Source organism: Martes martes (genome assembly GCF_963455335.1).
Source record: "Martes martes genome assembly, chromosome: 2".
Lineage (NCBI taxonomy): Eukaryota > Metazoa > Chordata > Mammalia > Carnivora > Mustelidae > Martes > Martes martes.
In genome coordinates, this window is record NC_137889.1 from 44,038,818 (window position 1) to 44,063,837 (window position 25,020).

A 25,020-nucleotide genomic window follows, 5' to 3' on the forward strand; every position below is an offset into this window, starting at 1 on the left:
CTACAGGGCCAGAAGACGCCAGTGAACAGGTAAAGCAGAGTGAGAACATGGGACTGATATTAGAAGATAAACAAAAGGGGGAGGGAGTCACCAGAAGTGAGTCATTGGAAAGTAATACCCCAATACGAGAGTGCCCTATGATTGGGGACCAGCAATAACTTGGAGTCCGGTTGAAAGCATTCAAAAAGAGCAAAAGATCTTAAGGGGAAATTGGTGGAATCTGGTGGTTAGGGACAGAGGCTTAAGCCCACAGACCCAGGATGCCCACCGCTGGAGCTGAACCAGAGACAGTGCAGTGAAGAAGCCAGGTCATGGTCCCTGAGACGCCAGCATGCATGAGAGCCTCTGGGTGGTAGTGTGCGTAAGTCTGGTATGGATACCAGCTGGCGTTCTCTAGAACCACAGACTTTTGCTCTCTGTACGTGCACTGCACAACCAGGGTCTGAGTTGCGTGCCCCACCTTCCCCTGAGAGAGTTCCGTGCAGGAACTAGCTGGTGCTCTCTAGGACCCGGAGAGCCTGAACACTCACAGCCTGGCTCTGTGTGAAAAACTCAGTGTGCTATCTCTGGTTGCTACCTTTCTGGCGGTCTGGAGCTGCCCAGACAGCCACAGCTGAGGCAGTCACTGGAAGTCAGTCTGTGGACTAGTACTTCTCCTGGTTTTGGTAACACTGGGGCACATTTGGGAACTCTTGTGACTCCTGAGACCATGACTGGGGATGTGCTCTGCCAGTGGCAAAGGGGGAATTTATGTGTTCTGGAGCACCCAGAGGGGAACAAACTGAGGCTTCTCTCTGAGACAGAGGCCTGGGTGCAATTTCCTTCCTCTAAGCCTTCAAAGAACCACCAAAAGCCACCAAGAGCGGGGGGAACCCTCAAGGCAACAAAAGCCAGAAAAACTGGTTTCCTCAGAGGCCAGTCCCTTAATAGGGGGCAAGCAAACTCAACTCTAGCAATACTGCCTGAAAAACCACGTGGCAATCTCCTCCCTGAGAAAAACAGCCCCCACTCCACCCAAAAAAGAAACCAAACAAAACAAAAAACACCAAAAACAAACAAACAAACAAAAAACAAGAGGACAACCACCACTACTTCATAGATACAACTTTTTTTTAATTCGTTCCCACTATTCTCATTCTTTTCAATTTTTTATAATTTTTTAACCCATTTACCATCACAATGAAATGTTCAGTACAACAAATTCCATAATAACCTATTAACTTGAACTTTTTAAATACATGTACCTGTTTTTCTATTGCTTTTCTATTTTTTTCTATTTTTTTATTTTATTTTTTTAATATTCATGTAGAGATAAGCTTCAAGGTAACCCCTTTTCCCCAATCAATGCTACCCCTATAGGTAAACTAGTTTTAAAATCCATTTATCTCAGGAAAGTTGAGTTCTTTAACGAAGATATCAAGATACATCCAGGAAAAATCAAAATAACCTTCTTTGCCCACACTGAGAATTTATAACCACCCTCCCATCTTTTTCTTCTTTCAGTGTTTCTGTGTATTTGTTTTTGTCCTGCTAGTATATAAATCTTATACTGGGGTTCATTTTGGATGGGTTCTTTTTTCTTGTAATTTACTTTTGTCAGTCTTTTTTTTTGTCTGGGTTTGTTTGTATACTTTAAAATCTTACCTTTGGGACCCATTCGGGCTGGGTCTTCTATTTTCTTTTTTCTTTTTTTTCCTTTTTCCTGTCACTCTCTCTCTCTCTCTCTCTCTCTCTCTTGTTTTATTTATTCCTTTCTTTTTGGTGGGGACTCCTGATTGCTCAGAAGTGTTCCAGAGTGCACCTTGCTGCACCACGGTTGGTACATTCAACTACACATCCGTTCAAACATCTCTCACCAAAATGACTAGGAGGAGGCATGCCCAACAGAGGAAAAATTCAGAGACTGTGCCCTCTCCATCAGACCTATTGGATATAGACATAAACAGTATGTCAGAAAGGGAATTCAGGCTAACAGTTATTGAGGCAATGGCTAGGTTGGAGAAAGCTATGGATGACAAAATGGAACTGATAAAGGCAGAAGTGAAAGCCACCAGGGATGATGTTAACAATGCTCTCAATGAGTTTCAATCTAATATAAATTCTCCAGCAGCTAGGGTAACTGAGGCAGAAGACAGAATTAGTGACCTGGAGGACAAACTGATAGAGAAAAGTGATCAGGAGGAAGCCTGGAACAAACAGCTTAGAAACCATGAAAACAGAATTAGGGAAATAAATAATGCCATGAAACATTCCAGCATCAGAATTATTGGAATCCCAAGGGAGAGGAAAAAGAAGACTAGAGGATATAGTTGAACAAATTATCCATGAAAATTTTCCCAATCTGGCGAATGGAACCGGCGTTCATGTCCTAGATGCAGAACGGTCTCCCCACAAGACCATAGAATCTAGAAAGACCTCGAGACCCCTGATAGTGAAAATGATGACTCATAATTATAGACAGGAGCTCTTGAAAGCAGCTAGGGGGAAGAGATTCCTTACATACAGTGGACGGCCCATCAGAATAAAGTCAGAACTGTCCACAGAAACCTGGCAAGCCAGAAAGGGCTGGCAAGATATATTCAGGGCACTAAATGAGAAGAATATGCAGCCAAGAGTACTTTATCCAGCAAGACTGACATTCAAAATGGATGGAGAGATAAAGAATTTCCAAGACCGGCAAGGTAAAGAGTATGTGACCATCAAGCTGGCACTACAAGAAATATTAAGGAGGGTTTCTATAAAAGAGGAAAAAAACCAAAAATATCATTGAACAGAAATTTATGGAGACAATCTATAGAAACAAGGACTTCACAGGTAACACGATGTCCATAAAAACGTATCTCTCAATAATAACTCTTAATGTTAAGGGTCTAGATGCACCCATAAAAGGGCACAGGGTTGTAGATTGGATAAAATGACAGGACTCATCCATATGTTGTCTACAAGAGACCCATTTAGAACCCAAGGATACATCCAGACTGAAACTGAAGCGATGAAGAAACATCTTTCATGCCAATGGGCCTCAAAAGAAGGCCGAGGTAGCCATTCTTATATCAGATAAATTAGATTTTAAACTAAAGACTGTAGTCAGAGATGCAGGAGAACACTACATCATTCTTAAAGGATCTATCCAGCGACGCCTGGATGACTCAAGTGGGTTAAGCTTCTGCCTTTGGCTCATGTCAGGGTCTCAGGGTCCTGAGATCAAGCCCTGCATCAGGCTCTCTGCTCAGCAGGGAGCCTGCTTCCTCCTCTCTCTCTGCCTGCCTCTCTGCCTACTTGTGATATTTTTCTATCATATAAATAAAAACTATAATTTTTTTTTTAAAAAAGGGTCTATCCACCAAGAAAATCTAACAATTGTAAATATTTATGCCTCCAATATGGGAGCAGCCAATTACATCAGAAAACTGTTAATCAATATAAAGAGTCATATTGATATGAATACATTAATAGCAAGAGATCTTAAATTGCCATTCTCAGTAATAGAGAGATCATCCAAGCAGAAAATCAATAAAAGAACAAGACCATTTAATGACACATTAGACCAGATGGACCTCATAGATATATACAGCATATTCCACCTTACAACAACAGAATACTCATTCTTCTTGAGTGCTCACGGAACCTTCTCCAAAATAGACCACATACTGGGTCACAAATCAGGGCTCATCCGATACCAAAAGACTGAGATCATTCCCTGCATATTCTCAGATCACAATGCTTTGAAACTGGAGCTCAACCACAAGAAAAAGGTTGGAAGGAATTCAAACACTTGGAAGCTAAAGACCACCTTGCTTAAGAATGCTTGGATCAACCAGGAGATCAAAGAAGAACTTAAACAATTCATGGAAACCAATGAGAATGAAGACACTTCAGTCCAAACCCTATGGGATATGACAAAGGCAGTCCAAAGAGGGAAATACATAGCCAACCAAGCCTCCCTCAAAAAAGTGGAAAAATCTAGAATACACCAGCTGTCTTTACACCTTAAAGAACTAGAGAATCAACAATAAATTAAGCCAACTGCACACACAAGAAGGGAAATAATCAAGTTTTGAGCAGAGATCAATGAGATAGAAACTAAAGATACAGTAGAACACATGAATGAAACTAGAAGCTGTGTTTTTTTTTTTTTTAAAGGATCAATAAGATCATTAAGCACTGGCCAAACGAATCCAAAAGAAAAAAGAGAAGGCCCAAATTAATAAAATTATGAGTGAGAAGGGAGAGATCACAACTAACACCAAGGAAATAGAAACAATCATCAGACATTATTATCAACAGTTATATGCCAGTAAGTTAAGCAACCTAGATGAAATGGATGCATGCCTGGAAAACTATAAAATTCCAAAAACGAATTAGGAAGAAATTGAGAGCCTGAATAGATCAATATCTAGTAATGAGATGGAAGCATTGATCAAAATCTGCCCAAAAAACAAGAGCCCAGGACCTGACGGATTCTCTGGGGAATTCTATCAAGCTTTCAGAGAAGAAATAATACCTATTCTCCTGAAAATGTTTCAAAAAATTGAAGCAGAAGGAAAAACTTCCAGACTCGTTTTATGAGGACAGCATTACCCTGATTCCCAAACCAGGCAAAGACCCTACCAAAAAGAACAATTTCAGACCAATATCCCTGATGAATATGGATGCCAAGTTTCTCAACAAGATCATAGCTAATAGGAATCAACAGTACCTTAAAAAGACTATCCACCATGACCAGGTGGGATTTATCCCTGGGTTGCAAGGGTGGTTCAACCTGTGCAAATCAATTAATGTGAGAGAACAAATCAATAAGAGAAGAAAGAAGAACCACATGCTCCTCTCAATTGATGCAGAAAAAGCATTTGACAAAATCCAGCATCTGTTCCTGATCAAAATGCTTCAAAGTATAGGGATAGAGGGAACATTCCTTAACTTCATCAAATCTATCTGTGAAAAACCCTCAGCGAATATCATCCTCAATGGGAAAAACTGAGATCAGGAAAACGACAAGGATGCCCACTCTCACCACTCTTGTTCAACATAGTATTAGAAGTCCTAGCAACAACAATCAGACAACAAAGAGAAATAAAAGGTATTCAAATTGGCAATGAAGAAGTCAAACTCTCTCGCTTCACAGATGACATGATACTTTGTATACAAAACCCAAAATACTCTCCTTCCCCAAACTACTAGAACTCATTCAGCTATTCAGTAATGTGGCAGGATACAAAATGAATGTACAGAAATCTGTTGCTTTCTCATACACTAACAATGAAAATACAGAAAGGGAAATTAGAGAATCAGTTCCATAAACTATAGGACCTAGAACCATAAGATACCTGGGAATAAACCTAACCAAAGAGGTAAAGGATTTGTACTCCAGGAACTACAGAACACTCATGAAAGAAATTGAAGAAGACACAAAAAGTTGGAAGACCATTCCATATTCATGGATTGGAAGAATAATCATTGTTAAAATGTCTATACTGCCTAGAGCAATCTATACTTTCAATGTTATTCCGGCCAAATTTCCACAAGCATTTTTCAAATAGCTGGAGAAAACAATCCTAATTTTTTTTTTAAGATTTTATTTATTTATTTGACAGACAGAGATCACAAGTAGGCAGAGAGGCAGGCAGAGAGAGAGAGGGAGAAGCAGGCTCCCTGCTAAGCAGAGAGCCCGATGCGGGACTCGATCCCAGGACCCTGGGATCAAGACCTGAGCGGAAGGCAGCGGCCTAACCCACTGAGCCATCCAGGCGCCCAACAATCCTAAAATTTGTATGGAATCAGAAGAGACCCCGAATTGCTAAGAAAATGTTGAAAAAGAAAAACAAAGCTGGGGGCATCATGTTGCCTGATTTCAAACTTTCCTAGAAAGCTGTGATCACCAAGACACCATGGTAGTGGCATAAAAACAGACCCATAGATCACTGGAACAGAGTAGAGAGCCCAGATATGAGCCCTAACTCCATGGTCAAATAATCTACAAAGCAGGAAAAAATATACAGTGTAAAAAAGACAGTCTCTTCAATCAATGGTGCTGGGAAAATTGGACAGCTATGTGTAGAAGAATGAAACTTGACAATTCTCTTACACCATACACAAAGATAAACTTGACGTGGACAAAAGACCTCAATGTGAGGCAGGAATCTATCAGAATCCTAGAGGAGAACATAGACAGTAACCTCTTTGACATCGGCCAAAGCAACTTCTTTCAAGATATGTCTCCAAAGGCAAAGGATGCAAAAGCGAAAATGAACTTTTGGGACTTCATCAAGATCAAAAGCTTCTGCACAGCAAAGGAAACAGTCAACAAAACAAAGAGGCAACCCACAGAGTGGGAGAAGATATTTGCAAATGACAGTACAGACAAAAGGTTGATATCCAGGATCTATAAAGAACTCCTCAAACTCAACACACACAAAACAGATAATCATGTCAAAAAATGGGCAGAAGACATGAACAGACATTTCTCCAATGAAGACATACAAATGACTATCAGCCACATGAAATAATGTTCATCATTACAAGCAATCAGGGAGATTCAAATCAAAACCACATCAAGATACCACCTTACACCAGTTAGAATGGTGAAAATTAGCATGACAGGAAACAACGTGTTTTGGAGAGGATGTGGAAAAAGGGGAACCCTGTTACACTGTTGGTGGGAATGCAAGTTGGTGCAGCCGCTTTGGAAAACTGTGGGGAGATTCCTTAAGAAATTAAAAATAGAGCTTCCCTATATTGCACTCCTGGGTATTTACCCAAAGATACAGATGTATTGAAAAGAAGGTCTATCTGTATCCCAATGTTCATAGCAACAATGGCCACAGTCGCCAAACTGTGGAAAGAACCGAGATGCCCTTCAACGGACGAATGGATAAGGAAGATGTGGTCCATATACACTATGGAGTATTATGCCTCCATCAGAAAGGACGAATACCCAACTTTCATATCAGCATGGAGAGGACTGGAAGAGATTATGCTGAGTGAAATAAGTCAAGCAGAGAGAGTCAATTATCATATGGTTTCACTTATTTGTGGAGCATAAGAAATAACAGAGGACATGGGGAGATGGAGAAGAGAAGGGAGTTGGGGGAAATTTGTGGGGGAGATGAACCGTGAGAGACTGTGAGCTCTGAAAAACAATCTGAGGGTTTTGGAAGGGTTGAGGGTAGGAGGTTGGGTGAGCCTGGTGGTGGGTATTATGGAAGGCCCATGTTCCATGGAGCATTGGGTATGGTGCATAAACAATGAATTCTGGAACACTAAAAAAATTTAAAAAATAAATAAAAATTGAAAAAGAAAAAAGAAAAAACCATATAGAGAGATATTCTGCAAAACAAATAATTAGATTCCTAAAAATTGACGGTGCTTTAAAAGACAAAAAGAGGCTGTGGTATTAGGTTAAAAAATCTAAAGAACCCTGACAAGCATATGTAATCCATGATCTTTGATTAGACCCTAAATCAAAAATAGACATAAATAAAATTATACGTAGTTACATGTAATTTTTTTTTTAAAGTTCTGAAAACCTCTACCCAGAGAAGAGAACATCTGAATAAGTGTTAGATAGTGAAACCAAGGAAATGGTTAGGTTAATGAGTTGAATTCATTTGTTAATATATTGAGTCTTCACTAACAGAAATAACAACTTAATGCATGGCTACGGTAGAGACTACTAATGGCCCCTCTGTGCTGGATATATATACATATATATTTTTATATAGTTGGGGAAATTAGAATATAAAATGCATATTGGGTAATAAAATAATGTTATATTTCTTGAGTATTGCAGTTGTACTGGGGTTATGTAGGAGAATGTAGAAAACGTATGCTGGACGATTTAGGATTAAATTGTTTAATGTCTGCAACTTATTTCTAAATGGTTTAGAAATATAATAATAATTGTGGTAGTAGTAATTTTTATGTATGGTAAAATACTAACAATTCATGAATCTAGCTGAATCTAGGTGAAGAGTATATTAATTGTTCTTTGTACTGTTCTTAAAATATTTCTGTAGATTTGAAATTGTTAAAAGTAAAATGTTGAGGGAAAACTATAATAGAAAATACACATGGATATCTTCTAAATTTTAAGGTAGAAAAACATTTTTAAATAATACAAAAATTGCTCATATAAGAAAATACATATTCAATTATATTAAAATTGGAGTTCTGTTTATTGAAAGAAAAACCTTAATTCTATTTATTATATATTTGTTAATTTTTGTTAACTGCCTACCTCCCCTCATTAGAAACATAGACTTTGTAAAAGCAAGAATTTTTGTATATTTTGTTCACTGGTTTATTTTTAGTTCCTACGACAATGTTAGCATGTAGTGGAAACTCCATAAATATATGGTGATTAATTACTGAAGGAATAAGTGATTTTTATGATTAAATTCTAATATCAGTTAGTAATCCTTTTAACTAAATTATAAAGCACTGTGGCTCACTAAGTGTGGGTAACATCTGATTTTGGTCAGCAATTCTAGAACTCTGACTTGATTAATCCTGAAAATTATTCTGATGACAGACCGCCTGTGTTCAAGTTCTGATGCTCTCAATAACTAACTACAGAACAATGACCACAGACAAGTCATACAAACTTACTAAGTCCCACTTTCTTGATCTTTAAAATTGGGGGAAATAATTATAAGCACTTCTTAGGGCTTTTGTGAGTAGTAAATAAAATCATACACATAAAGGGTTGGATTCATACCAATACTCTGCTGATGTGAGCTACTAGACTTATGTGGCTTACAGAGCTTGATCTGGCCCTTTTCCTCTCCATCATCATCCATACTGCTCCCACTTTATGTTTTATGCTCTAGTCACTGTGAACCTCTTTTTCCTGAATATTCACTCTCTTATTCCCCTGTAGGCCTTTGTATTACTACACCCATGCCATAAAACAACTTTCCCCTAAGTTTTTTGTTTGTTTGTTTTAATTACTACCATTGTGAATATCATATCTCAGAAATCTTTCCTTTGGGAAGGAGACCTCCTCTACACCCCACCCCATTTTAGTTTAGGTGCCCTCCTATGTGTTCACAGAGGTCTGTCATGACCAGACACTATTGAATAAAGGCTCAATATTTGTTAAATGAATGAATTGAAACCCCATTCCCAACATGACATGATTAGACAGCTTTCTAAATACACTGACCTGGCACAAAAGTCCTCAAATGGAGAAGTTTAAAAACTGAGTTGCTAATGATTGCTTTCCTTCCTTCTCATCCCTATAACATTCTCTGTGCTACTACTGATCCTTTTTTTATCAATGCCTGTCTTACCCAAAGTAAAGGGAACCATTAAATCACTCCTTGACAAATCTCCAGGCACAGGCCTTATTTCCTGGCTTGGAGAAATGTATAATTTTTTCATGACTCAAGGCAGGCCTTCTTGAAAAAGAGAGCATAGTAAAACTTTCCTGTCTTTCAAAGAAGGAACTCCCAGCTCTGGGCTTTGTACTGCTGGGAAGTTAACAACTACCCAACATATGCCACTGTTTTGTTCTCTTATGACTCACAGAGGCTGACACCTGGGCTGATTATATTCTATTAATATGAAATATCAGTATACAGTGCATGAAGAAGTAAGGCAGGATCTGCCTCTTATCATTGTAACCTTGATAAGAAGTAGCTTTGCATATGATTGCTTGTCTAGAAGGAGAGAAATGTTGGCAAGACAGAGTGTTTCCCTCTGGCCATTCCATTCCATCCACTCCCCTCTGACTTGATTCCTATTCCCTGTATCATTAACACATTGTACTCTCATGTTTGAGATCAGCTGGTGTCCTCTCTGCCCAGCTTACTTTCCAGGGCAGATATCCAAGCTTCAAGGACTCACAGTCTGTATTCAGACCATCTTATAGGCTTCTGAGGTGGGACATACATGTTCTCTTGGAACCGAGCTCTGCTAACTTTGAAGGGTCTGCAAATCTGAAAGATATGAACTTGTCTTCTAACAGGGACTTTGTGAGGGTAAACCATAATAATCGTTAGCCCCATAAACTGGACACAGTAAATGTGTTGTGGAAGAGAATATGTGTTAGAAGAGAACAAAGCTGCTATAATCCAAAAGTTGACCAAAACCTCACATTGTATTATCTATTTTATTCTATTCTATATTACCTATTCTATTTTATTCTATCGAATATTCTATAGAATATTCTATTCTATTCTATCTATCTATTCTAATTATTTCATTAGGATTTGTAAAGTCAGAAAATTCTTACATTTGGTTCATTTCAAGAAATAACTCATGAACAACAACTGTATGCCAGTAACATGCAATGTGCTGCAGGAGATTAAAAAGCAAAACAAAACAAAACAAAACAGAACAAAAAACAAAACCTGGTCCTGTGTTTGAGAAACACAGTGAGTAGTTATCTAGTCATAATCTTGCCTTTATTATCCCATTGGAAAAAAGTGCATATTTTTTCTCCTTTTACCTGAAGGTTATCTGTTTCTTTAATAAATTTAGTTCCCCATGTCTAGGATCTTTTTATACAGTTATTTTAAGACTTTCTTGAGGTATGTTCTAGAACTCTATACACAGTCTTCCTCATTTAGACAAAATATAAATTTCCATAAGATGAAGTCACATTTTCTGCTTATTTTTCATTGCTTATAGGTGGTATCCACCTAGATACACCTTGATGCTTATTGACCTTAGGAGTACTTTGGGAAGATTTCTTCACGGATGTCTGTATCCATTTCTTGGGTGATAAACTACTGGATACAGTTTAACAGCTTCCAAATCTGGTTTACATTACTTATGCCTAAATGTGATAAGGTGTATTTACACATAACCACACGTAAGCTCCTAAGTCATTTTTCTAACAACTTAAAAAGACCTTCACCTTGGTAGTTTATCATATTGTCTACTTAAATTCTCTGTATCTCAACAATAATTCTACTTTCTGTTGAATGTCTGTTTGAAAGACTTTTGAAGAGAAGGTTCCATGATGAGAAAATATAATCAAGAAACATGGGACAAAAAGAGAAAAAGGGGCTTAAGAACCAGACCAAATTAAAATTGTGCAACTCTGCCCCTTTGTACATGAACTTGGCTGAACCCCTGAATCCTTCTGAGATTTGGTTTCCCTAGCAGCAAAAGTGAGGTAGTAATATTTACTGTAGAGATGTGTGAGGATTAGGAATAATGCCCATAAGGAATTTAGAGAGTGCCTGTACCACAATCTAATAGAATTTTCTGCAGTAATGGAAATTCCCTATGCTTCCTGTCTTGTATAGTAGCTCAGTCATATGTGGCTACTAAGTATTTTCAATGTGGCTAGTGTGACTAGGGAACTGAAATTTTCATTTTTAATTTAATTTAATTTAAATTTAAATAGTCCCATGCTGATACTATTTTAGAAATCACAGGTCTAGACTATGATAGGTCTTCAATAAATTAGAGTCATTGATATCATTATTAGCGGGAAGTTTGGATTTTCTGAAAAATGGCCTAATATGGAGAAGTAATACAACAAAAATAGCTCCAACGAACTGACAAGAATTCTCATTAAAGTTTTCTGATATTTTCTTTGAGAATTTATGGCATATTAACTTAAGAACATCTAAATATGACCTTCTAGATTTCTCTGGCCTGACATCTCTAAGTCCCTTTCCTAGTCCTGAGAAGAGCAGGACTTTCTTTCCTCCTCACTATTGACATGGCCACCTCTGCTACCATTATGTCCAGTAAGGAAGAGTCCCTCTGAAATCCTATGTTGAGAATCCTGTATCTCTGATACTGCAACCCTTAAGTTACCAATGACATTCTAAAAGCCCTATGAAGGAATGTGCATTCTTTTAGTATTTGAGATCAGCTTCATTTAGAAGCTTATGAAAAAAAAATCTCTAAATTCATTAGAACCCATACACTTTATACATTTTGTTTACCTTGTTATCACAACACAAAACAAGCTTCAAGATTATTCAGTTCAGCCAAGAAATACTGCTGGAAGTAATTTTATAACACTCACATTTCTCAATAGAAACTCTATACCAGTTTCTAAAAATACCAACTATTCTGAGCCAGGTGACCTTGGACACCTCAAGGTCTGAGTAACTTTGGCTTCAATAGTTCCAACCTCTCCAAACTCATATAAGTCCAGCCATGAAGAGATGGTACTAATTACGAAAATTCCTTTGTTTATGGTTTAGATACTTGATCTTATAGTCTGGATAAATAGGGTTGATTCTGAAATACAGCAGTTGAAGCAGAGTGAACAAGAGATTAGTTTAATGCTTTATAACCCAGACCTAAAGGAACTGTGAGAAATAAATTTCTGTTGTTGATAGGATACCCACTTTGTAGTGTCTAATTTTAGCAGTCTGAGCTGACCAAGATAGGCATGTACAACTACCTAAAGTCATATACTCTTCCCTTCAGAGGTTTTCAATACTTCGTTGGGCCCAAAGAGGGGAGAAAAGATAAATAAAAATGCAATCTAGGGGCGCCTGGGTGGCTCAGTGGGTTAAAGCCTCTGCCTTCAGCTCAGGTCATGATCTCAGGGTACTGGGATTGAGCCCCGCATCAGGCTCTCTGCTCAGCGGGGAGCCTGTTTCCCCCCTCCTCTCTCTCTGCCTGCCTCTCTGCCTACTTGTGATCTCTATCTGTCAAATAAATAAATAAAATCTTTAAAAAATGCAATCTAATGCTTAATTAAAGTGAGAAATGAGAAATGAGTTACATGTAAGAAAATGCAATAATCCAATAAGGTATTTGGTAAAGAAAGAGAGAGCAGTGCCGCTGAAAGACATCCTGAAAAAGATAGGACCTCAGCTGGGGCTTGAATGATTAATCAATGAATTGGAGAGAGGGTAAGGTAATTTAGGTGGCATAAGGGAAGTCACAGAAAGAAATGGAAAGGAATTGTGTCTAACTAAAGTGAAGGGTAAGTGTTAATTAAATACTGAATAAAAGTTTGTTTTTACTATGTTTGCTAATTTCTTAAGTGCAACAAAAGTCAGGTTGGAACTGTTTTCTAAATCTGCCTGCAATTTTGATTGTACAAAATTATTATTTTTTTCAATAGCTAATCTAAAAGGATCCTACTAGTCAAAAGAGGGTAATTGGGGAAGGACTTTGATCATTGTGGGAATTGATTCTTAAAATTTAACTTCCGTCAAAATCACCTGGGAAGCTTGTTAAAAGAAACTCCTTGACAGTTTCTGATTTAGTAGATTTGGGTTAGACCTGAGAATATGCATTTCTAACATGTTTCTGGTGATGCTTGTGTTGTTCTTTTGAGACCACCCTTACTGATGGAGAGCAAAGCTAACTGGGACCTTCTATTAATGCTTATAAAACTGCAGAGTGATGCCAACCACAGATATGGGAAAATTTCATATCAACTAACTAAATATACAAATAAGGTATCCAGTTAAATGAACGGAGCTTGTTGTTTGAGATTGTGGCACATAAAAACTTGAAAAATAAACTTCACAATGTGACTTCAAAGAATACTAAGATTTCTTCCCCTTGCCACTGCATCTTCTTTAAAAAAAAAAATTATTTTATTTATTTAACTCCAGTATACTTAACATACAGTGTTATATTAGTTTTAGATATACAATATAGTGATTCAACAATTCCACACATCATCCAGTGCTCATCATGACAAGTGAACTCTTTAGCTTCCATCACCTATTTCACCCCACCAACCTCCCCTGTGGTAACCATCAGTTTGTTCTCAATAGTTAGAAGTCTGTTTCTTGGCTTGGCTCTCTCTGTCTCTTTTTTCCCTTACTCATTTGTTTTGTGTCTTAATTTCCACATATGAGTGAAATCGTATGCTATTTATCTTTCTCTGATGGCTTATTTTACTTAGCATGATACATTCTTGTTCCATCCATGTCATTGCAAATGGCAAGATTTCATTCTTTTAATGGCTGAATAATATTCCATCACATATATGTATCACATCTTCTCTATCCATTCATCTGTCAGTGGATGCTTGGGCAGCTTTCAGAGTTTGACTATTATAAATAATGCTGATATAAACATCAGAGTTGATGTATCCCTCTGAATTAGTATTTTCATATTTTTAGTATAAATGCCCAGTAGTTTGATTACTGGATCATAGGGTAGCTGTTTTTAATTTTTTGAAGAACTTCCACTCTGTCTTCCACAGTGGCTGTACCAGTTTACATTCTCATCAACAGTGCAAGATGGTTCCTTTTTCTCCACATCCTCACCAATACTTAGGAATACTAAGCCTTTAAACCCAATAGTGAGCAAAGCCATATCAAATTTAGTCAAGTCAAAAAATATGTGTTTTTGCCACTGGTTTTGTGTTTGGCCTTTTTACACCATGGGTACATTGGTCAGAGTTCTCCAAAAAAACAGAGCCAATAGGATGTATGTGTGTGTGTATGTGTGTGTGTGCTCATGCACGTGCATGTGTGTGTGATTTATTTTAAAGAGTTCACTCATGCAATTGTGAAGTCTTGGTAAGTCCAAAATCTGATTGAGGAAACAAGCAGGTTGGAGTATCAGAAAAAAGATACAGCTTTAGTAAAAAGGCAGTCTAATGGCAAACCAGGAAAAACTGATACTGAAGATGAAATCCGAAGGCAGTCTGCTGCCAGAATTCTCCTTTTCTTGGGAGAGGTCAGCCTTTTGTTTTCTTCCTGCCTTCGAAGACTCACTCATATTATGGAAACCAATCTGCTTTACTCAAAGTCCATCTATTTCATGCAAATCTCATCTAAACACCCTGCGGAAATATTCAGAATAATGTTTAACCAAATGTCTGAGCACCATGACCTGGACAAGTTGACACCTAAATTTAACCATTATAATAGGTTTATTTCATTTTGTGCATTTGCATATTTCATTGTTGTTTTCAGATTTGGTTCAATTCAATTCACAAATGTTTCATGTGCCCAATAAATTCAGTAGGTTGTAGTTTAGTAAGGGGGGAGGTTATAAAAGAGACAGTTGATAGTTTATTCATTTCTTCATTCAATAATATTTCTTGAGTATTAATTTTGTCAAAGCCTATTGATGTGCCTTAATTTTAGACAGAAACAGTTACCTACAATTTGGTTTAGGGATACATCTATGGTTGGGGATGGGAGGGGATGGAGGGGAGGTCCCGGCTTTGCCTCAACTGTGTTCATTCTGAGAAAATTGTTATGCCTAGATGTATGGCTAATGGCTAATGGCTAATGGTAGGCATATGGCCTACCATTTGCACTGACATAGATGAAATTGGAGGGGATTATGTTGAGTGAAATAAGTCAATCAGAGAAAGACAGTTATGTGGTTTCACTCATATGTGGAACATTAAGAATAATGCAGAAAACCATAGGGGAAAGGAGTAAAAACTGAAAGGAAAGAAATCAGAAAGGGAGCCAAACCATGAGACACTCTTGACTCTGGGAAACAAACAGGTTTGTAGAAAGGGAGATGGGTGGGGAATGGGTTAACTGAGTGATGGGCATTAAGGAGGGCATGGGATGTGGTGAGCACTGAGTGTTGTACACAACTAATGAATCAGTGAACATTACACCAAAAACTAATCATACATTTGCTAATTGAATTTAAATTAAAGAAAGAGAAAAAATAATGTAAAATAAAATTAAAATTAAAATTAAAATTAAAGATATGTCAGGGACTGATCCTTCTGTCTAGCTTGGGACTTATCTGGGACCTGGGAAATAAAGTCATTTGGACTAAAGTTAAAAGGAGTAGTGGGTTTTTGTTTGTTCATTTGTTTGTTTCTCTGTTTTTCCATTTTATTCTAAGGCTGGGGTAGACTTTAATGCCCAGGTGAAAACAAAACTGTAAGAATGTGAGAAAGGAGAGTAGGGGTCTTTTGCCAGCCACATGGAGAAGAATGAAAGTGGGCCATTCTCTTACACCATACACTAAGATAAACTCAAAATGGATGAAAAACCTAAATGTGAGACAGAAATCCATCAAATTCTAGACACAAACACAGGCAGCAATCTCTTTGACCTCAGCCACAGCAACTTGTTACTAGACACATCTTCAAAGGCAGGGGAAACAAAAGCAAAAATGAATTATTGGGAACTCATGAAGATAAAAAGTTTTTGCACAACAAAGGAAACAGTCAACAAAACTAAAGGACAATCTACAGAATGGGGGAAGGTATTTGCAAATATCTTATCAGATAAAGGGTTAGTATCCAGGCCAAAAAATAACAATAATAATGATAATAATCCAGCCAAGAAATGGGCAGAAGACATGGACACACATTTCTCTAAAGAAGACATATAAATGGGAGGGCCTGGGTGGCTCAGCGGGTTGGACATCTGCCTTCGGCTCAGGTCATGATCTCAGGGTCCTGGGATCAAGCCCCGCATCGGGCTCTCTGCTCAGCAGGGAGCCTGCTTCCCCCTCTCTCTCTGCCTGCCTCTCTGCCTACTTGTGATCTCTCTCTCTCTCAAGTAAATAAAATCTTAAAAAAAAAAAAAAAGAAGACATATAAATGGGCAACAGATACATGAAAAAAATATTCAACATCACTTGGCATCAGTTAAATCCAACTCAAAACCACAATGAGATCCCACCTCCCACCAGCTAAGATGGCTAAAATTAACAATTTAGAAAACAACAGAGGTTAGCAAGGTTGTGGAGAAAGGAGAACCATTTTATACTGTTGGTGGGAATGAAAACTGGTACAGCTACTCTGGAAGACTATGGAAGTTCCTCAAAAAGTTAAAATTAATCTACCCTATGACCCAGCAATTGCACTTTTAGATATTTATCCAAAGGATACAAACATAGCGGTTTGAAGGGGCACCTACACCTCAATGTTTATAGCAGCAATGTCTACAATTGTCAAAATATGGAAAGAGTCTAGATGTCCATTGACAGATGAATGGATAAAGAGGGTGTGCTATATGTATATGTACAATGGAATATTTTTCAGCCATCAGAAAGGATGAAATCATGCCATTTGCAATTACAGGGATGGAACAAGAGGGTATTATGCTAAGTGAAATAAGCCTGTCAGAGAAAGACAAATACCGCATGATTTCACTCATATGTGGAAATTAAGAAACAAAACAAATGAACATAGGGGAATAGAAGGAAAAATAAGACAGAAACAAAAATGAGACAAACCATAAGAGACTCTAAATTATAGGAAACAAACTGAGGTTTGCTGGGGGAGGGGTTGGTGGGGAGGTGGAGTAAGTGGGTGATAGGTATTAAGGAGGGCACTTGATGTAATGAGCACTGGATGTTATATGCAAGTGATGAATTACTAAATTACCTCAGAAACTAATAATACACTACATGTTAACTGAATCAAATTTGAATTAAAAAACAACAAAAAAATAAATCTTTAAAAGGGGGAGTCTTTTACAAAGGTAAAGTTAAAAATCTTGACATGAGATCATTCTGAATTATTTGGGTGGATTTTTAATTCCAATGACTAGTGTCTTTATAAGAGACATGCAGATAGTAGGCACAAAGAGGAGACAGTGATGTGAAAATAAAGGCAGTATTGGAGTCATGGTACCAGAAGCCCAGAAATTTTTGTAGCCACCAGAAGCTGGAGGAAGTAAAGAAGATTCTCCCTTGAGTCCCTCGAAGAAGTACAGCCTCACAGGATTTCAGACTTCTGGCCTCCAGAACTGTGAAAGAATAAATTTCCATTGTTTGTGATAATTTGTTATGGCAACTTTGGGAAACTAACACAGAGAATTTTCCTACTTCTGCTCAGCATACCAGTTGGTTTTGGCTTTTCAGGGTCTGGAGAAGTACAGCACTGAAACATATCAGAAGAGCTATGGATGCAACCAGTGAAAAGCAACAGCCCTTAGCCAGAGCAATTTGATAATGGAAACTAAAAACAGCAATGAAGCCTCTCATGCTGCTTACCAGGTGGTAGATGATTCTGTTGCTCCAAACTGCCTCAGCATTGGAAGTTTATTTAAGGGGGCCTTTGAAGCAATACTAAAAAAATGAGTTCAGGCAATTCCAATTTCTGGATTCTATCCAGGCCAGAGATGGAGGGTGATGCCATTACCGTTTTCACCTGAAACTGCATTGATCTGTATAGATGAGTTTGCCACGTATCTGACTACACAGACTCACATCTATTCAGTTTTGAGGTTCTACTCACAAAATGCACCCGAGTAATAAATAGTCAGTGTATTTAGACCGAAGGAAGCCTTATTGAACACATTCTGTTTACCAAATCTTGACTACTCTCGGCACCTAAGGCTTGATATGAACAGTCAGGATGAATCTACCCAGCCCTGGAATCTATATGTGATATCTTAAAAGGACTCAATGAAGACCACATTCTAGAATAAAAATAATACATTTACTATATATATACAGGCTGAGCTATGCATATACAGTAAAACCTCATTATTTATGTTTCCATATTTGTAAATTTACCTTCTTGCTAAAATTTATTTATAATCCCAAACCAGTAAATGTGCCACCTTCACAATTTTGTGGATATTCACAAAGTATAGGAAAGTTTGAATCATCTGGCATGCATGTTCCCAGCTGAGATCAAACAAGGCAACACTGCCTTCTTGCTTCAGTTCTCATACTATAACCAAGTGTCGCTTTTGTGGTCTATTTGCTGCTGTTGTTTAAGATTTTTTTTTTTTGAATTTTTGTGCTTTTTGTTGTTGATTTCACTGTGTAATGCACGCCCCCCAGCATAGTTCTGAAGTGTTATTTAGTGTTCTTAAATGTAAGAAGGCTGTGCTGTGCCTTATGGAAGAAAAGTATGTGTGTTAGGTATGTTTCATTCTGGCATGTTTTATAGTGCTGTTGGATGTGAGTTAACTTTTAATGAATTAACAATATGTATTAAATAAGGGGTCTCTAAACACAAACACACATAAAACAAGGTCATGTGCACTGGGTGTTGTATATAAACAATGAATCTTGGAACACTACATCAAAAACTAATGATGTATGGTGACTAACATAACACAATTGGGAAAAAAAAAAAAGAAGGTCATATAGTATCAGTTGATAAAAATGTGACTAGAATCTCACAGGAACCTGTCCTATATTTCCACTAAGTGTAATGCTTTAGTGTTTACTAATTGTTTGTGAAGACTTTACAGATCATAACTACTGTTATGTTATGTTATGATATGTTAATGAAAAGAGACTGTATGTGATTATAAAAATTAGTTAGTGTAATTCTGACATAAATTTCCAAGTGTTCTCATGAAACTTCCTTAGCCAAACTGCTGGAATTTATCTGGTGCCCTCTCTCTATGTCTTGTCTCAATACTGCTAATCATCCCCCCCCTCACAAGCTGGGGCCTATTTCATTAGACTCATTCTCATTCTCTTCCAGGTTGAATATCATGGACTACTCTTGGGTCCCTTATTATCATGGGCATTGCATCATTACTCTTTTCAGAGACACATATTCAAAGTTCACTCTAAAAATTGCATGGAGGCTTAACTATCTTTATTTTCTTTCCCAAAATGCTAATTTTCTGTTTTACTTGTTGACATAGGCAAGCTTTTCTTTGTGCTTTCATGTCTCTTCTCTAACCTGAGATAACTTACATTGCAGCTATGTTTTCTACCACTTCAGCATTCCTGTTAAAAAGGATTATTTTGGGGAAGGGGGCAAGATGGTGGAGGAGTGGGGGACCTTATTTCAACCAGTCCCCTGAATTGAGCTGGATATCTAAAAAACCACTCTGAATGCCCACGAAATCAGCCTGAGATGTAATAAGATATATCTGGATCTATACCAATAGAATATGTCCAGCAGTTGGTTTCAAGGTATGAAGTGGGGAACTTCAATTCTTTGGGCAGATATCAGAAGATAAATGGAAGTGGGAGGGAGCTGATGTAAGTGCTGGGGCTGAGATGGTCGAATAACACAGGAGTGCAAAGGCATCCCACATTGGGGATGGTGCAGAGACTTGAAGACCAGAAGCTGTGGGGAAAGGACTTTAGGGAAGCCTCCAGACTGAAACTGAGGCTAGGGGGCACACATGTGAACTGGAGGCAGTTGGTGGTTTTAGAAGCACAAAGGGCAGAGACATGCCTGGACCTGGAAATGAGGGCTAGGAGTGCTACTGTGGGACACACAACCCAGGATGCAGCAGTTTTTAGCAGCTCAGACAGATATGAAGTCAGTGTGGCCTGGAGGGCTCCCTGGAGATCAGACTGCAAGCTCTTTGTTCTGAGACAGAAGTTGGGACACAGTAATTTCTGCTCTAACTCTTGGAAGAGACATAGAAAGCCTCCAGGGAAACCCGCCAGAGAACAAAGGCCCCCCAAAACCAGTTTTACTGAGCCCATCACCCCCACAAGGGGCAGGACAACTCTGCCCAAACAAGGGTGCCTGAGTAACAACACAGCAGGGCCCTACCCCAGAAGATAGGCTGAAAGAACCAGAGGCTGGCAACTCTATGGTCCCTATAAAAAAGATTTTGCTTAGGCTGTGGTCAATAGTTTGGATTCTGAACATTCCCTCAACCACCCGTCACCAGAATGACTAGGAAGAAGAATCCCAACACAGGAAAAATCTAGAGATTCTGACCTCTGCCACAGAACTAATGGGTATGGATGTAAGCAAGATGTTAGAAATAGATGTCAGGGTAACCGTTATGCAAAGAATAGCTAGGTTGAAGAAAACCATTAATGGCGATATAGATTCTCTAAGGGCAAAAGTGAGAGCTGATCTGGCAGAAATTAAAAATGCTATCAATGAGGCTTGCGAGTCAAGATGGCGGAGAAGTAGCAGGCTGAGACAACCTTGGGTAGCAGAAGATCAGCTAGATAGCTTATCTAACCATTGTGAACACCTACAAATCCAACGGGAAATCGAAGAGAAGAAGAACAACAATCCTAGAAACAGAAAATCGATCACTTTCTGAAAGGTAGGACCTGCAGAGAAGTGAATCCAAAGCAACGAGAAGATAGACCCCAGGGGGAGGGGTCAGCTCCCGGCAAGTAGCAGAGCAATGGAGCACAAAATTGGGACTTTTAAAAGTCGGCTCCACTGGGAGACATTGCTCCAGAGGCTAAACCAGGGGGAAACCCAGGCGGGGTCAGCATAACCCCAGGTCCCGTGGGGTCACAGAAGGACTGGGGGTGTCTGAGTGCCACAGAGCTCACAGGTATTAGAGCGGGGAAGCCAGCTACAGTGACAAAGCCGAGGAGTGAGCTCTCAGCCCGGGGTTACTTAGTGCTGGTAGCAGGCTGGGTGGGCTCGGAGTGGGGCCGGAGGCCATGGAGACGGAAGTGAACGGGCGCTTTTCTCCAGGTTCCAGCAATTGACTGATTTCCTCAAGGTGCAACCGCAGGCCAGGGACGCAGAACGGTTGGGCGCTTTTCTCTGAGGGCGCACTGAGGAGCAGAACCCCAAGCTCTTGGCTCCTCCAGGCCGAGAGAATGGGAGGCCACCATCTTCATTCCCGTCCTCCAGAACTCTATGGAAAGCGCCCAGGGAACAAAAGCTCCAGAAAGCAAACCCGAGCGGATTACTTAGGCCAGCCCCTGGCAAGGGCGGTGCAATTCCGCCTGCGGCAAAGACACTTGAGAATCACTACAACAGGCCCCTCCCCCAGAAGATCAACAAGAAACCCATCCAAAACCAACTTCACTCACCAAGAACAGCGGAATTCCACAGCAGGAGAAAGCAAATCTTATCTGGACAAAATGACAAGGCGGAAAAACTCACCTCAAAAAAAAAGAACAAGAGGCCGTATCGAAGGCTGGAGACCTAATCAATATGGACATTGGTAACATGACAGATCTAGAGTTCAGAATGACAATTCTCAAGGTTCTGGCCGGGCTCAAAAAACGCATAGAAGATATTAGAGAAACCCTCTCCGGAGAGATAAAAGCCCTTTCTGGAGAAATAAAAGAACTAAAATCTAACGAAGTTGAAATCAAAAAAGCTATTAATGAGGTGCAATCAAAAATGGAAGCTCTCCCTGCTAGGATAAATGAGGCAGAAGAAAGAATTAGTGACATAGAAGACCAAATGACAGAGAATAAAGAAGCTGAGCCACAGAGAGACAAACAAATACTGGACCACGAGGAGAGAATTCGAGAGATAAGCGACACCATAAGATGACACAACATTAGAATAATTGGGATTCCAGAAGAAGAAGAGAGATAGAGGGGAGCAGAAGGTATATTGGAGACAATTATTGGAGGGAATTTCCCTAATATGGCAAAGGGAACAAACGTCAAAATCCAGGAGATGCTAAGAACACCCCTCAAAATCAATAAAAATAGGTCCACACCTCGTTACCTGATAGTAAAATTTACAAGTCCTAGCGACAAAGAGAAAATCCTGAAAGCAGCCCGGGAAAAGAAGTCTGTAACATACAAGGGTAAAAACATTAGATTGGCAGCGGACCTATCCACAGAGACCTGGCAGGCCAGAAAGAATTGGCATGAGATATTCAGAGCACTAAATGAGAAAAACATGCGGCCAAGAATACTATATCCGGCTAGGCTATCATTGAAAATAGAAGGAGAGATAAAGAGCTTCCAGGACAAACAAAAGCTGAAAGAATTTGCAAACACCAAACCAGCTCTATAGGAAATATTGAAAGGGGTCCTCTAAGAAAAGAGAGACCCTAAAAGGAGTAGATCAGAAAGAAACAGAGGCAATATACAGTAACAGTCACCTTACAGGCAATACAATGGCACTAAATTCATATCTCTCAATAGTTACCCTGAATGTTAATGGGCTCAATGCACCAATCAAAAGACACAGGGTATCAGAATGGATAAAAAAACAAAACCCATCAATATGCTGCCTACAAGAAACTCATTTTAGACCTGAAGACACCTCCAGATTTAAAGTGAGGGGGTGGAAAACAATGTACCATGCTAATGGACATCAGAAGAAAGCTGGAGTGGCAATCCTTATATCAGATCAATTAGATTTTAAGCCAAAGACTATACTAAGAGATGAGGAAGGACACTATATCATACTCAAAGGGTCTGTCCAACAAGAAGACCTAACAATCTTAAATATCTATGCCCCTAACATGGGAGCAGCCAACTATATAAATCAATTAATAACAAAATCAAAGAAATACATTGACAGTAATATAATAATAGCAGGGGACTTTAACACTCCCCTCACTGAAAAATGGACAGATCATCTAAGCAAAAGATCAACAAGGAAATAAAGGCCTTAAATGACACACTGGACCAGATGGACATCACAGATCTATTCAGAACATTCCATCCCAAAGCAATTGAATATACATTCTTCTCTAGTGCACATGGAACATTCTCCAGAATAGACCACATCCTGGGTCATAAATCAGGTCTCAACCGGTACCAAAAGATTGGGATCATTCTCTGCATATTTACAGACCACAATGCTCTGAAGCTAGAACTCAATCACAAGAGGAAATTTGGAAAGAACGCAAATACATGGAGACTAAACAGCGTCCTTCTAAAAATGAATGGGTCAACCAGGAAATTAAAGAAGAATTGAAAAAATTCATGGAAACAAATGATAATGAAAACACAATGGTTCAAAATCTGTGGGACACAACAAAGGCAGTCCTGAGAGGAAAATATATAGCGGTGCAAGCCTTTCTCAAGAAACAAGAAAGGTCTCAAATACACAACCTAACCCTACACCTAAAGGAGCTGGGGAGAGAACAACAAAGAAAGCCTAAACCCAGCAGGAGAAGAGAAGTCATAAAGATCAGAGCAAAAATCAATGAAATAGAAACTAAAAAAACAATAGAACAAATCAACAAAACTAAGAGCTGGTTCTTTGAAAGAATTAATAAGATTGACAAACCCATGGCCAAACTTATCAAAAAGAAAAGAGAAAGGATGCAAATAAATAAAATCATGAATGAAAGAGGAGAGATCACAACCAACACCAAAGAAATACAAACAATTATAAGAACATACTATGAGCAACTCTACACCAACAAATTCAACAATCTGGAAGAAATGGATACATTTCTAGAGACATATAAATTACCACAACTGAACCAGGAAGAAATAGATAACCTGAACAGACCCATAACCTGTAAGGAGAATGAAACAGTCATCAAAAATCTCCAAACAAACAAAAGTCCAGGACCAGATGGCTTCCCAGGGGAATTCTACCAAACTTTTAAAGAAGAATTAATTCCTATTCTCCTGAAACTGTTCCAAAAAATAGAAATGGAAGGAAAACTTCCAAACTCATTCTATGAGGCCAGCATCACCTTGATCTCAAAACCGGACAAGGATCCCACCAAAAAAGAGAATTACAGACCCATATCCTTGATGAACACAGATGCGAAAATTCTCACCAAAATACTGGCCAATCGGATCCAACAGTACATTAAAAGGATTATTCACCACGACCAAGTGGGATTTATTCCAGGGCTGCAAGGTTGGTTCAACATCTGCAAATCCATCAATGTGATACAATACATTAATAAAAGAAAGAATAAGAACCATATGATACTCTCAATAGATGCTGAAAAAGCATTTGACAAAGTGCAGCATCCCTTCCTGATTAAAACTCTTCAAAGTGTAGGGATAGAGGGCACATACCTCAATATTATCAAAGCCATCTATGAAAAACCCACCGCAAATATCATTCTCAATGGAGAGAAACTGAAAACTTTTCCGCTAAGGTCAGGAACACCGCAGGGATGTCTGTTATCACCACTGCTGTTCAACATAGTACTAGAAGTCCTAGCCTCAGCAATCAGACAACAAAAAGAAATTAAAGGCATCCAAATTGGCAAAGAAGAAGTCAAACTATCACTCTTTGCAGATGATATGATACTATATGTGGAAAACCCAAAAAGCTCCACTCCAAAACTGCTAGAACTTGTACAGGAATTCAGTAAAGTGTCAGGATATAAAGTCAATGCACAGAAATCAGTTGTAACAACAAGACAGAAGAAAGAGAAATTGAGGAGTCAGTCCCCTTTACAATCGCACCCAAAACCATAAGATACCTAGGAATAAATCTAACCAAAGAGGCAAAGAATCTTTACTCAGAAAACTATAAAGTACTCATGAAAGAAATTGAGGAAGACACAA